Source organism: Pogona vitticeps, chromosome 1 (assembly GCF_051106095.1).
Source record: "Pogona vitticeps strain Pit_001003342236 chromosome 1, PviZW2.1, whole genome shotgun sequence".
NCBI classification, from domain to species: domain Eukaryota; kingdom Metazoa; phylum Chordata; class Lepidosauria; order Squamata; family Agamidae; genus Pogona; species Pogona vitticeps.
The window spans coordinates 328,404,766-328,420,293 of NC_135783.1; the positions used below are offsets into that span (position 1 = coordinate 328,404,766).

At 39.8% G+C, this 15,528-nt stretch overlaps 1 long non-coding RNA gene across 1 annotated transcript; it reads left to right on the plus strand.

Annotated features, from left to right (window-relative positions):
* Positions 1 to 3,345: 3,345 nt before the first annotated feature.
* Positions 3,346 to 12,997, plus strand: LOC144583075 (uncharacterized). The gene is made up of 2 exons (XR_013537234.1): positions 3,346 to 5,782; positions 9,131 to 12,997. It is a non-coding gene; the product is annotated as an uncharacterized LOC144583075 (long non-coding RNA).
* Positions 12,998 to 15,528: the final 2,531 nt, after the last annotated feature.

The following is a 15,528-nucleotide window of genomic DNA, read 5'->3' on the forward strand; positions in this document are numbered from 1 at the left end:
TTGCATGACAACACCTCGTCACACACTGCAGGTGAAAAAATGGCAAAACTGATGTCCTTAGGCTTTCAAGTGATTCCCCATCCATCCTATTTCTCCCGACCTGGCCCCTTCTGACTATTATCTGTTCCCCAAACTCAAAAAAACATCTAAAGGGACAATGATTTGGGAGTGTTCTGGAGGCAACTAATGCTGCAAATGAGTGGTTACACCAGTAGTCGGAAGAATTTTATTTGCAGGGACTTAAGAAGCTGCAGGACAGATGTTACAAGTGCATTGACTTCCTGGGGGAATATGTAGAATAGTGTGGCAGTTACAGCTTCCTAGTTCAATTTTTTTCTGGAAAAGGCTCAGTACTTATCAGCACCCCCTTGTAGTTCAAGTGTCAGGTGGATACATAATTGGCTACAGAATTGTACTCAGAGGGTGATGATTAATGGGTCCTTCTCTAACTAGGAGGAGGTAACTAGTGGAGCACCCCAAGGCTCAGTCATGGGCCCAGTGCTCTTCAATATTTTTATTAATGACTTGGATGAGGTAGTGCAGGGAATGATTGTCAGATTTGCAGATGATATCAAATTAAGCAGAATAGCTAATACCCTAGGAGACAGAAACAAAATTCAAAATGACCTTGATAGGATGTAGCACTGGGCTGAAAGCAACAAAATGAAATTCAACAGGGAAGTGCAAAGTACTGCACCTCAGAAAAAGAAACCAATTGCACAGTTACAAGATGGGGAATGCCTGGCTCAACAAAACTACAAGCGAGAAGCATCTTGGAATTGTCCTAGACCACAAGCTAAATATGTGCCAACAGTGTGATGTGGCTACATAAAAGGCTAATGCTAATCTTAGGGTGATTTGATAGAGGTACAGTTTCCAAATTCCAAAAGGTGCTAGCCCCCCTCTATTCAGCACTGGTTAGGCCTCACCTTGAGTATTGTGTCCAGTTCCGGACACCACAATTCAAGAAGGATGCTAACAAATTGGAACAAGTTCAGAGGATGGTGACAAGGATGATCAGGGGCTGGAAACCAGGCCTTATGAAGAAAGGCTGAAAGATCTGGGCATGTTTAGCCTTGAGAAAAGAAGACTGAGGGGTGATATGATAGCACTTTTCAAATATTTGAAAGGCTGTCATACAGAGGAGAGGCAAGATCTCTGGCTGATCATTCAAGAGTGCAGGACACACAACAATGGGCTCAAGTTAAAGGAAACCAAATTTCAGTTGAATATCAGGAAAAACTTCTTAACTGTTAGAGCAGTACGAGAGTGGAAGCAGTTACCTCGGGAGTTGGTGAGTGCTCCCACACTGGAGGTATTCAAGAAAAACTTGGATAATAACCTGCTTTAATTGTATTCCTGCACTGAGAAGGGGGTTGGATTTCATGGCCTTGTTAGGCCCCTTCCAACTTCACTTTTGTATGATTCTATGATTCTATGAAACATGATTTCAGCCTATGAGTCAGTGGCGAGCATCCTCTTGCAAAACTCTACTGGTGCAGTGGGAATGATGGCACCTGGAGTGGCAGGTTGGCACTACGTAAAGAGTTCCTTTTTAAATTTCAGGCTGTGAATACCTACTAATTTCTATGCTCAGTTTAATTTTTGGTAATAAGTGAATTGCTTATCATATGAAACAATTGTTCCCATGGAGTTGGATCTATTGCTTGAACTCCCATTTCATATGAATTTATAGGAGGTAAGGGTTATCAACTGGGAGCAATTTGTATTCAGGCATATAATTTTTCAATCTTTGTATATTGTCTTGGCTACAAATTATATGCATGCTGTGTCAAGTGTGAAAGCCACATGTATCTACAGAATAGAATGTGCATTTATTTCTTGATGTATTTATTTATGACATTTGTATCCCATCGTCTCATCAAATTGTGTTCACCTCTCAAAATTGTCCACATTGTGTGCAGGCAAAGGAATTGGGGGGACAATTTCTACAAAATTCTCAAAGCTGGGGCTCACCATGAGCAGTAGCTGTTGCACAAAGCCCCCCCCCAACTCTCCTGTGGCTTTTCAAACTTCCAAATAATCATTTTCATCAGTGGAAGCTGTGGGAGCAATGGGATGGGAGGAGGAAGTTTTTTATTATTGTAGCCACTGGGTTAAAATATTGTCAGGGGGAGATTATTACTGCTGGATTACATTATCAGGAAGTATATTTTCAGGACAATGACACAGTGTCCACGGTGATGTTGTGTCATTGTAGAAGGTGGTGGTGATGGGAAGGCAGCCACATAATAAAGAGGCACAGCAATTTGCAAAATGGCCTTCAATAATTAGGAAAGTAAGAAAAAGAAAGATCTCATTCTTTGTCTGGGAAATATTTTGCTCCAACAATCCTCATTCTTCTAGGTTCAGAACTCCATTTACATTATGTAGGAGTCATATGTTTACATACAATTTACAACAGAAATCTAATAAATAAATAAACACAATTCAGCTTTACAGCTGAAGGTGCTTCTTTGTAAGCCTTTTTAAAAGGCTGGATAGCTCTGTGAGTTAGGTATCCAGCTGCGGTGCCTGGGGTTGTGAATTTGGTTCCCCACTGTGCATCACAGCAGAGTGAGTTTGTGTCCTTGGGCAAGTTGCACAGTCCCAGGATTCCCCCAGAATAAGGGAATAGTAAATCACTTCTGAGTACTCTCTACCTACAAAACTCTGAAAAGGGTTGCCATAAGTCAGAACTTACTTAATGGTACTCTTCTTCTTCTTCTTCTTCTTCTTCTTCTTCTTCTTCTTCTTCTTCTTCTTCTTCTTCTTCTTCTTCTTCTTCTTTATTTATTTTATTTATTTATTGGACTTATATACCGCCCCATAGCGCTTCAAGCACTCTCTGGGCGGTTTACAATTTTAATTATACAGGCTACACATTGCCCCCCCCCCCAGCGAGCTGGGTACTCATTTTACCGACCTCGGAAGGATGGAAGGCTGAGTCAACCTTGAGCCGGCTACCTGGGATTGAACCCCAGGTCGTGAGCACAGTTTTGGCTGCAGTACAGCGTTTTAACCACTGCGCCACGAGGCTCTTATTATTATTATTATTATTATTATTATTATTATTATTATTATTATTATTATTATTATTATTATTATTATTATTATCATCATCATCATCATCATCATCATCATCATCATCATCATCATCATCATCATCATCATCATTATTATTATTATTATTATTATTATTATTATTATTATTATTATTATTATTATTAAGAATGATTGTGCCCATCTCTGGAACAATCCATAATTCCAAGTTCTTGGACCTGGAATCCAAACAGACTCTAATTTTCCAGACCATGTAGGAAGTGAGCTGAATCATGCACAGTAAGAAAATGCAGGCAAAATTGAAGCAGGGACTTTAATTAGCAGCAGTCTATCACAATAACAGTGTCATTTCCCCATGTTAGCATAAATTCCACAATAGGATTTTGGCCACTGAGTGGTTAGAGTTTATGATCAAGTACTTATGGCCAAATTGGGGGGAAAACAGCAGAAGAAAAACTAAAAAGTAGTTTGGATTATGACCAGCAGCAGCGAGCCATGTCTAATGAATAATCAAATTTAACTCTCCAGAGTAACCTTTAAAAATATAAAATCCTATCCAGGATGTTAACGATCTCTTATATACACAAAAAATAGCAAAAGATTGGCATACACTTCCGAGTGAGGTTTTGAAAAAAACACTCTGTCATAGTTATGTGCGATTTTCTGAAGCATTTAAAGGTGAAATGAAATGGGCAATTTGATATAAATGAAATCAAAAAGTAAGAAAGGGGCTGAGACTTGCAGTTATTAGCAGAATTGCACAGGTTTACATCAGATAAATAAAAAATTACACAGGTTTATATAAGATGAATAAAAAAATCTTCCCAAAAAGCCCTCCCCTCAAAAACCAAAGTTTTATGTATGCCTCTGTAAAAGTATGCCCCGTATAGCCTTTGCTGTTACCAAGCCTGTATAGGATTGTATTATGTGTCCCTTACTCTCATGGGAAAATTTTGGTAGAAAGAAGTGATTTTGTTTTGTATTCCGTTGGTAGTCTGCTGACTGCTGTGAATAGCTAAAGATGGGCACCCAGTTATTAAAGCCACCTCATGTCCTCAAATCAGATCATCCCCTTCTCCATTGTTATTCACCTTGGAATTTGTCCCCCCTGCCTAGCCATCCAGATAAGCATACCAATTCTATAGCTGTACTGGGAGACCTGCTTCAGATCATAGTCATACCAAAGCATGAGACTTCAACCAAAAATAGTGCCAGTATTGAGAAACAACTTCTCATCGGGCTCACTGGAGATCAGAAGACAAATATAGCAATCACTTTCTCCTTGCCATTGTAAGGCAGCATAGGGTGCAGTCATGCCCTGTATATCACTGATGTATACAGTGTATATGAGGGCATTCAGCCTGTGGCTTGACTTAGGGCCAGCCACTTCCTTGGGAAATGCATAGGGCTACTGTTACAGAATGATTTCAAATTTGCAGCTGTAATTATTTCTATCTATGTGAAGAGAAGTCAAGCAGAAAATAGGGAGCATCATGGAAGACTTTCTTTTTACCATTAAATACAAGCACAGTGTGAAATTGTATGGCTTCATGTGAGATGTCTCTTTGAAAGCATTCCCGAGTGCTTTTAAAATTAAACAGTGCTGTCCGTTGTACACTTTAGTATTTGTCACAATCCTATTATAACAGTTCACTATAATCACGCAGTTGTGCAGGATAATTGTCATGATTACAATTAGTGGTACATTGAAATGAGTGTTGCGCCAATCATCTTAAATGTTTAAAATGCAATTTTCCACTGAAAAGTGAATAAATGGCACTGTAGGGTTCCTTCTTTATTTGTTACTGTGTCTCAGTCATTTGCAAAGCAATTTTATTTCGTTTGCCAGATGATTCCCCCCCCCCTTTAATTGCCCAGTCTCCAAATACCGCTCTATTTTCCTATCGGTAAACAGATTTATTATTTGTATTTCAAGCAAAATACAAAAGGCCTGCCAAAAACAAACAGAAACACAGAAACATTTTCTAAAAAGGGAAACTAATATCCAATTAAAATATTGTTTTGAAAGTACATGTAAATGATTAATAAATATCTCACCCATGTACTTACTCAAAGCTTTAGAACGTCTTTGAAATAAACCAAGGATGGAAAAATCCTTCTCTATGGGGCGTATTTATTTATTTCAATATTTTTACCCCAAAGTATGCCCAACTGCTGTGGTGGTTGCCACCATATGTGCTAGGGCTCACATCCCATATTCTCTTACCTCGAACACATATGGCATGGTCACTTTTCCAGGCCTCATGTTATGCCTAGGGGTTGTAGACAGCTAATCAGCCAGCCCTGTGTTGCTGCCTGGACTTGTGCAACCACAAGGCTCATGAGTTATGACCACTCTCCCCCTTGTTTCAAATGGCAGCATGGACCCAAATACATACACCCGCCGTCACTCTCCACTCAAGCCCCACAAGCACAAAACACCTCAACACTGAGCCTGGTATGAGCTGCTAGGCTTTAAATCCAACTCACAAACAGCAATCATTTTTTTCGCTCCATCATTTATTGCCCTGAGATTTCTCTCCTCTTCTGGAAACTTGGAGAAGTGCAGTAATTCCCTAAGGCTCCAGCTAGCCCTTTGAGACCTGGAAACCCCGACTGTTATGAAGACTCCTCATTCATCAAAGGAGGAGGAGGAGGAGGGAGAGGAGAAGGAAGAGGAAAAGGAAGAGGAAGAGGGGAAGGAGAAGGAGAATTTCAAGTAAGCATTGTAGTGGTTGTTGTGGGGTTTGGGGCTCTTTGGCCGTGTTCTGAAGGTTGGTCTTCCTAACGTTTCACCAGTCTCTGTGGCCGGCATCTTCAGAGAACAGGAGTAGCACTCTGCTCTGGTGCAGTTTGTTTGGGAGTTGAGTATTTGTGGCTGTGAGATCAGCTTTTGTCCTTTTCAGGAGATGGGTGATTATGGTGATTAGGGTGTTTTTGTTGTGGGTGTATTGTTGTGATAAGGGGGAGAGATTATTTGTCACTGTGATTGATGGGTGTTGTTAGCTGGTCATCGTGTGAAGATTACCATACTAACTGGCAGTTTACATGTAAGGATGGAAAACCACAGATTAAACTATTGGAACCTTCACTTCTCCATAAACTGGGCAGAAGCAAATATGCATTACTTTTCTTCTTTTTCTTTGGGTTTTTTTTTCTGTCACTTCTGCATTTCTCCTTCCAGGCTTCGATAATTCTGTTTCATTCAGACCGCTTCAAAATTAATCTGATTATTTATTAAGGAGGGGGGAAACTCTCAAAATATCTACTTCTCTCAAAGTGACCGTTGTAAATGTGCATTTTCTCCAAAACATACATTTTAAACATGTCTTTCTTTAATCTGTCAAAGTCCAGAGTTCCAACAAGTTACTTTTTGGACCGTAGCTCCCAAAACCTCCCAACCACCATGGGCCACTATCCATGTTGGCTCTATAATTCTCTGAGTTGAAGTCCAAAAAATAACTTTTCTAAGCACTGCCAAGAACTGCATCACACCTCTTAAAGATGTATGGAGTGTGTGCATTAGGTACATGGATGAGGTTACTTTGTGTAGGATATGACAATAGTTATATTCTTCCAGTATTCCTGCTTTACAGACAATGATATATTAGTGCAGTTGGTTCACAAATTGCACATTCTAGCCACATTCTAGTCTTTTAATGTAGCTTGAAAAACTCAAGTGGTGCAGACTTGTATATGAACCAATCTTTTTATCAAGTGTGAAGGGCCACCATGAATAGGAGCTCTGGTGCCTGATTACATTCACTCCAAATGAACAGGTTCTTATTAACTGAACAGATGAATTTCACCTTTGTAAACCACAAAGAATAGTGCTTCTGCACTAATGGGGTGGTAATAAATAAATAAATAAATGCATGTTCAGAAAGTTCTCATGCACCAAATACACCATCACAGCTGCCAGTGCCATTCAGCAGTTACAACAATGGTAGTGTGAGAAATGTATTGAATTTCAGAGATGTTTTTAAGGGCCACATTCCAGTCAAGTGGTATGCAAGACCAAAAGCAAAAGGATGTAACCAAAAATATCATCCTATTTTAGCTGCAGGCTCTCACTGATTGTCATTAAGGCTCAGAGGAGTCCTTTCATTCTTTTAGAATGGAGAAAACCCCATTCAAAATCCAGGAAACCATGGAACCATGCTATCATGGAAACAGGATCATGGCTGTCTGGGGAACTCCAACAGATCTGCTCTCCAACAGATCTGGGGAGGACAAGATTCAGAGTTCTGAGTCCGGGGTCAAGAGCTTTCAGTCTTTACAACTTCACTGAGCTGGTCTAGATAGCTTTTTTTAACCAACTTCCCTAGATTAGTGTGACTAAAATGCCATTCTGGTCTCTTTGGAAAGAAGTGCAAAATGCAGTTAAGTCCCCAAACCAGCTCCTCTTCTACCAATCATTTACAGTGTCCCTTTAGCAACCTGCTGTGCACCATAGGCTAGCTGTTAGAACAGGATGCTCAAAATCGTTTGTATTTAAATCAAGTAATCAGTGCTTGGTGTTGAGCCATTAGAGTCTTGAATATTCTTTATCTCATTTTAAAATATGGGCAGGGGATTTTGCATTTAATCATTTTGCCTGTCAATGTCTGGGTTTTGATTCCCCCCCCCATCTGCATATACCTATCAGCAGAGAGAAAAAATCCACAAGCTCCCTGTGAATTCAGGGAACTGCTGACATGAAACCAATCTGAGAAAGCAGATGCCTGCTGGGACACAGATTTACCTATGTAGTTATTTTGCATATTTTTGTCACTTAACAGACTGTCTCATTTAACATACAGACTTGGCACTATTTTTTAAAAGTCCCGATTGACTGTTCCTTTATCTCAAGAATCTAAATTTTAAACTCAACCCCCAAATAATGAGGAAATGAAACAATTTGTGAATTTAAGCCAAATTCCTATACCACTGCTTGGAAATTTTATCTTTTGGAGTCCAGAGTACACTAAAAAACTTGGCCACTGACTATATGTGAGACAAGAGGTGAGGGCAAGGCCTCTCACAGAAGTGCTGTCCCTCCCTCCTTCGGCTGATAAGGAGAGTCAGACCCCACCTATTCCCCTGCTTAGGATGATGAAACAACCCAAGCCGGACCCTAGGAAGATAGAGGAGAGTTTGAAGGTGTTAATGGTTGAACAGCCCGGGACCAGTGTGGCAGGAAGGGAAACAAAAAGCGCAGGAAGTAGTGGAGGTGGGGTTGGTGGATATAAAGGGGGGAAAGGGAGGACTCCCACCAAGCTGGGAATGGATTTGGATCGAGGATCCTTGGACTGGTAAAGTGAAGAAGCTAGGAGTCCCCAAGGAGGAAGTGGATGCGCGAAGGATAAGACAGCTGCCCCCCCAAAAAACCCTCTTATTGGGGAGAAAGAGAGACTAAAGAGTGGTGTGAGAAATTAAGGGAGGAGAAGGTGGAGAGGGAAAGAAGAGAGAGGATAGAATGGAGGATGTGGGAGATGCAGAGGATGGAGTCCTGGGAAGACCGTGGCAGATGGGGGAATCCACCTGGTGACAGAGTTGTAGTATTACCAGGAGGCACTAGGTGGCGCTAACCAGTAGAATTTCCCAGAGAGATGAAGACACCAGGCAATAAGACAGGGTTGATAGCAGAAAAGTTGTATTAATTTGTTTGTAGAATATATACATACACATACAGCTTTGTCCTTATTTCCAGTCCTGTAGCCATATACAGCAGTTCCAACAGAGTTCTGGCATAAATCAGGTCAAAGTCCTTGTAAATCAATTCAGCAGTCATATATAATTCAGTCCAGCAGTCAGAGTCCTTCTCCAGTATTCTCCACGACGACACAGCACCTTCCACGACCACTCTACCACAGCACCACCACAACACCACAGAGTATGTGTGCTGGGTCTGCTTGCTTTATCCCAGGGTTAGCCAATCCTGGGATTTCATTCTCAGCTGATGTGAGTCTTTGTATTATCCCAGCTGCATAAATTCTTATTTTACTTATTTTCTTAGCAATGATCCTTACAATTACTTATAGTCTTTGACTGCTTTATACAGAACTGGATTTAACAATTTCTCCAGGTTTATCTCAAACCTGTCACCTGGGATGGTGACTGGATGGACTTTCGGGATGAGGACACCATCCCCTTACTGGTGGGGGAGAAAGGACTATTATTGAACCCTAATACCCTACTGGAATGGCCAGGATGTTGGAATGTTCAAGAAGGGAACCCCTTCAAGTTAGAAGATTGGAAGCCCGCAACAGACTGGTTGTCTGAACAGGAGCCTTCTCGGCGGTGGCCCCTCAGCTGTGAAACACCCTTCCTACCGAAATTCAGCTGGAACCCTTGCTGGGCATTTTCAAAAGCCAGCTGAAAACTTGGCTATTCAAGCAGGCCTTCCCTTTAGTCAATTAAGTCATTCTTATTTCTTATTTCTCTTCTTTTGATTCTTGCCATCTTGGGACTGTTTGCTTTAAATTAATTGTTAAAATTGTAAATGTACAATATTATATTTTATATCATTTTGGGTTTTTTTAATGTAAAACTGTGTATATTTTAAATTGTTTTTATCTTGTATGTTGTGAGCTGCCCGGAATAGACTATGTCTAGATGGGCAGCATATAAGTGCAATAAATAAATAAATAAATAAATAAATAAATAAATAAATAAATAAAGAAAGAAAGAAAGAAAGAAAGAAAGAAAGAAAGAAAGAAAGAAAGAAAGAAAGAAAGAAGGGTTGGAATATGTTTATGCACACTATTGTTAAGTAACTAAATAAATGTTACACCTATTTCAAAACCAAGGAAGTCCGCTGATTTATTTGGAGTTAACACAGAGCCTAACATCGAACCCTCACACCATACCAGCTAGGGATCCTGGGAACTATAGTCCAGAAAGCAACATTTCCAAGATGTGTCTTATACATACTGATGGCTTTAAAGATGTGCAAATGTTATGCAAGATTATCTCTTGGGGGGTGGATTGCCCTACTTATTCCCCAACAGAGATCAGTTCACTTGAACTGATTGGCACTAAAAGATGAGAACATTCTTTTCTGTGTTTATTTGCCTTCTTCCTTCTTTTAAAAAACGTTTTCTTGTGAAAATACCAGGGAAGTCCAGGCTTTCCCTAAGAATTCTTCATCAAGGCCCTGAGAAAACAAATGACTTTTACAGCAAGACAAGGCAGGGGAACTCATTCATCATCAGATCCAATTTGTTCTTTGGTTAACACACCAGTGACCCAAAAGCAGTGGTACTGTACAGAGGAATCACTGCTCGCTCTTTTTAACCCTCATGGCACTGGATTTTTTTTAAAGCCTGCACTGACTTCAGTGAGTTTCAAATTATTTTCTGTCACTTTGAGAATTCAGTTATCCTGAAGGCTAACATTGTGGTTAGACATTGGTTTAAAGGAACACATCCTTTGATTCTTGTATCCTCTGAGAATTTTCATGGCTTGCCTCATGAAAATGTCCAGTCTACTGACAACCAGAGTACCTCATTTGTCCTACTCCAGTCCTCTGAAGATGCCAGCCACAGAGACTGGTGAAATGTCAGGAAGAACAACCTTCAGAACACAGACAAAGAGCCCCCAAAAACCCACAACAACAATCAGATCCCAGCCATGAAAGCCTTCGAGAATACATTACCTCAGTTCTGTTTCTCAGTGTCATTGTTGACTGATGGAATGGGATATTTTTTGTCCTAATTTTCTACATTAGCTGGGACAAAATGTAATACAATGGTAAAAAGTAATAATTTGGGGGACAAATTTTGTCCGAAATATTTTTATGACTTAAATAAAAGATGGAAAGCTGCTAAAACTGAGAGGATCCCCGCCGCCCCCACCTTGTATAAATGACAAAGAGTGCTTATCTTTAGATCTAGTTCTCAGTGAATCCTGAAACACAGCAGGACTCTGGAGGATGAAAGTATCCTGTCCTGGTGCATGAGGTTTATGAGGAGTCCCATGGAATTCAGTACCACAAGGACCCATAAAACTACACGTCTTTAAAGGGAGACTAGGCAAGTTCAGGGTGGATAAGGATGTCAATGAAAAGGATGTCAATGAACAGTAGTAGCTGCTAATCACAATAGCTATATCATTATGACCATCAGATAATACCTCTCAATGGCAGTCACTGGGAAACAGCAAGGAGGACGGCCACTGCACTTTTGTCTTACTGCTACAGGATGGTGGACAAGGTAAGTCTTTAGCCTGATCCACCAGGAATTGTTAGTATATGACAGAACTATGCCATTCTCATAACTGTTTCAGATAGCATTGCTTTCTCCACAGGAAAGTATATGGAATCAATCTGACACGTTTTCTAAGGAAACTGCTTGTTGTGGGGAAAACACATTTTGATTCCTTTTACTGTGAGAACAGATTGCTTGGTTTTTGAGAAGTGGTGGTGAATGCTTGACCATTGTCCCTTATCTTAGCAGCTGGAGTATGTTGTCCTGTCACTTTCCTGGGAGAAATTAGCAGGATTTTGACATCTCCATTTGTTGACAGAGAGTGTTGTTTCATCATATTCTGTTAATAAGAGGATACACTGTGTATCCACCTGCATTGTACATCCACCCGATTTCTCAGCTGGGTTTGGTGAAGAAATAACTTTTTATTCACTGATGTAGGGATATTAAATATTATTATTTCTGACCATAGCTAGCCAGAGTTATACACGTTGTGATAATTTCCAGGTTGAGCTACTACAATTCCTTTTTATGAGAACCTTTATCTAGTGGCAGTTTTGAAACTACAGTTACTTATTTTTATGCTAATAAATCTTTGTTGATGAAAAGTGTGTTTGTAATTTAACAAACCAGCTCACCATGTGTGGACCTACAGAAGAGTAAGAAGAATGAAAATGTTGAAAAGTAGGATAATATACCTATTGGCTTCCATTAAATTCAGTTATTTGAATGGGCAGTTCTACTATATTTATTCTCGAAGGCTTTCACGGCTGGGATCTGATGGCTGTTATAGGTTTTTCGGGCTGTTTGGCCATATTCTGGAGATTTTTCTTCCTAATGTTTCTCCAGTCTCTGTGACTGGCATCTTCAGAGGACAGGAGTTAGAACTCTGTCTGTGTTCTGGTGTACTGTGTAGGATTGTTGAGTATTTATAGCTGTGGGATCAGCTTTTTGTCCTTTTCAGGAGATCGGGTGATTATGGTGATCAGGGTGTTTTTTGTTATGGGTGTATTCTTGTGATAAAGGGGGAGATGCTATGTTGCTGTGATTGATGGGTGTCGTTAGCTAGTCTTTTGTGTGCAGTGATCACCAGTCCTTGTGGCTGGGTAGAGCTCATTGACCTTTTTGCAGGCTGTATTTTTCAGTGCTTTGTTGAGTTTTAGACTTTCTTCTTTTTTGTTGAAGCTGTGCTGATGTTTATGGATTTAAATGGCTTTGCTGTGTAGTCTAACATAATGATTGCTGGTGTTGTCCAGTACTTCTGTCTTTTGAAAGACAGGGCATGTTCAGCTACTGATGATTTTTCCAGTTGTTTTAGTCTGCAGTGGCTTTCATGTTCTTTGACTCTGGTGTGGATGCTGCACTTTATGGTCCCACTATATACCTGGCCACAACTGCAAGGTATCCGGTATACTCCTGCAGTGGTGAGGGGGTCCCTTTTGTCCTTTGCTGACCACAACTATCCCACACACTACACCAGAACACAGACAGAGTTCTAACTCCTGTCCTCTGAAGATGCTAGCCACAGAGACTGGTGAAACATTAGGAAGAAAAACCTCCAGAACATGGCCAAAGAGCCCAGAAAACCTACAACAACCATCTACTATATTTGTTTGCTACTTGGAATACAACACAAGGAGGGTTAACCTTCTTGGCCTGCAACTCAAAGAATCATCCAAATAACATGTGGATGAAAAGAAGTAACTTGTCTAAGCTGTGCTGTAACAAATGCTGGATCTCCCCATAATGCAAATACCATGCTGACTTTCCCTTTTTAAAAATCTATGATTATATCACTAATAAGCAAAGAAGGTTACTGAATCCAATTAACACTGCTGTGAAAAGATCAGCTAACTGTAAAAAAAATAGCTACATCAGGAAGGGGGTTGCCAGGGATACTGAGATGGAAGTTGTTTTACTCCTGCTTAATTTATTCTGGGAACCAAAAAATCACAAATGCTGGTGTTACCAGCTGCTCATTACTAGAGCTTAGGAGAGTTGTTTTTCTGAATCATGACCTCCAGCATCACCAGTCAGTACTGTGCTGGCTGAAGCAATTGTGGGAGTTGTAGTCCAAAGAAACAGAAATGTGTCTGTGTTCTGTTCATTACACCTATGCCGGGGAATATGATCTTATTCAACTCTCTTCTTTTTAAAAAATCTTGTTTCCTTATATTTTCTCTTAAAACCTCATGTATTTTTCTAACTAGACCAAGAAGTGTAATTGAAAAGCTTCCACCCCTCATTGCCTTCCCAAACAAACAGTAAAGGCATCATCCTGGTGTGTTATCATAAAAAAACGGTGAAGTGGAACAAATATCATAGGCAGACATTCCAAGAGAGAAACATTTGGCCGGTGAATCTCAATATAACACGAACGTTGCATTCTCATTCATCAAGAAGAAAGGCAGTCTTGCATTTCATGGACGAGAGGCATAGTTCTCCTGGCCAGGTTATCTTCCCAACATAGTTAAATTTCTGTTGTGTGGTTTATTCTTTTTCACATACTTGAAAAATGATGACATTCACCTTCCCATCTGAAAGCTACAACATATATTGTGTTTTAAATTTCTTCATTCTAAATCATGTTCCAAAATGATTATCACCATTTCAGATTCATGGGGATGATTATTTGGAGTGATGGTCATTGTTATAAAGGAGAAGGGAGAACTTGCAGATATTTCAGCTGAAAACATTAATTTAATTAATGGTGCTTAAAGGGGACATCCCTCTGCAGTAAAATGTTTTTTTCCTACAGCTCGACTGGTATTGTGGAAGAAAATTTATGATTATATTCCATGCTTGTTTTGCACTCTGTTTATGCTCAGTGGTTACCCTAAACCATTTGATCAGAAGATGAGATTTACTTGAGTAATAGTTTGCCTTATTTCAAATATAATACTTTCCAGATATAATCCACTGATAACATTAAGAACTCATGTCTTGGTTTTCTTTCTTTCTTTCCATTACCTTTCCCATTTCATTTGTATCTTTCTCAGGTTGTGTGCCTGAGCAGAGATGCCCTACCTCCTTGCCCAAAGTTTATATGTAAGCCATTCTGAAAGTCTTTCTAACAGCAAAGCAGGCCATAAAGGCAATGAATGAAGGAACGAATGAATGAATGAATATATATCATTCCAGGCAAAGCAGAAGACATTCCTATAGTCACGTAACTGTTGGCAGCATGTTTTTTCCTATGAGAGCATTACTATCTTGGACACTATGTATCATCTGATATGTTGATAGGAAAAAAACCTGCTAGGGAAGTCCTAAATAGTCAAAAGGGAGCTTTTGAGTGCCCCTATATAATGCCTCTGAGCTGGTGTGGCTAGATTAAAGAAAATAAAAGTCTTCTTGCACTTCTAGTAATTGCTTTGAAGAGTAATTGCTTAGAATTTCAACAAGTACAAATTTTAATACATGCTATGACTACTGACATCTCCCACCACCACCATTCCAAAATTATTATTAAAGTTAGAGGAACTCTGCATACCTCATCAATTAGTCACTGCCTCTGCTGCCACCCGATTACCCCGACCCCTGACCAAAGATATCCATGCTCCACATAATAAAATGATGACATAAGCAACCATAAGATGCAGTGATCGCCACTAACGTGGATGGTTCCAAAGAGTGATTAGATAAATTCGTGGAGAATAGGTTGACTGATGGGTTCAAATCACGGCAGCTATTTAAATTCTTCCATATCAGAGGCAGGAAGCCTCTGAATATCAATTGCTGGGAAGCAGGAACGTGCTATTGTGTGTCTATATGTTGCTCATGGATTTCCCAAAGTGGGTGGACTCGGTGGGGACTGAATGCTAGACTAGGTCATCCTTTGGTCTAATGGAGCATGTCTCTTAATGTACACAAAAACCCACCTTTGGACAACAGAGGAGGGGGACAATGGTAGAAGTAGTGATTTCACCACCACTACTGAGAGTAATTTCTCATTGAGGAAATGACAGACCAATCATCCCCTTAGAAAAATAATGCTACTCACATTGTTTTCCACTGGAACAAAGGCAGTCAAGGAGTTGTTCTTATCTCTACAAAATCATACAAGAGTTTTAATGTGTGTTAAGACACTAAAAACATACATACGGGCCACAAATAGATTTGAAAAAGTTAATAGTCTGGAATATCCAAAAATTGTTTTAATAGCCATTAGTCTTGCTTCTGGGCTTATTAAAGTTATCAGCCATTAAATCAAATTAAAATCATGAGCAATTAAAATAATCAGTTTTAAATATAGTCATGCTACTCTAAACTTGTT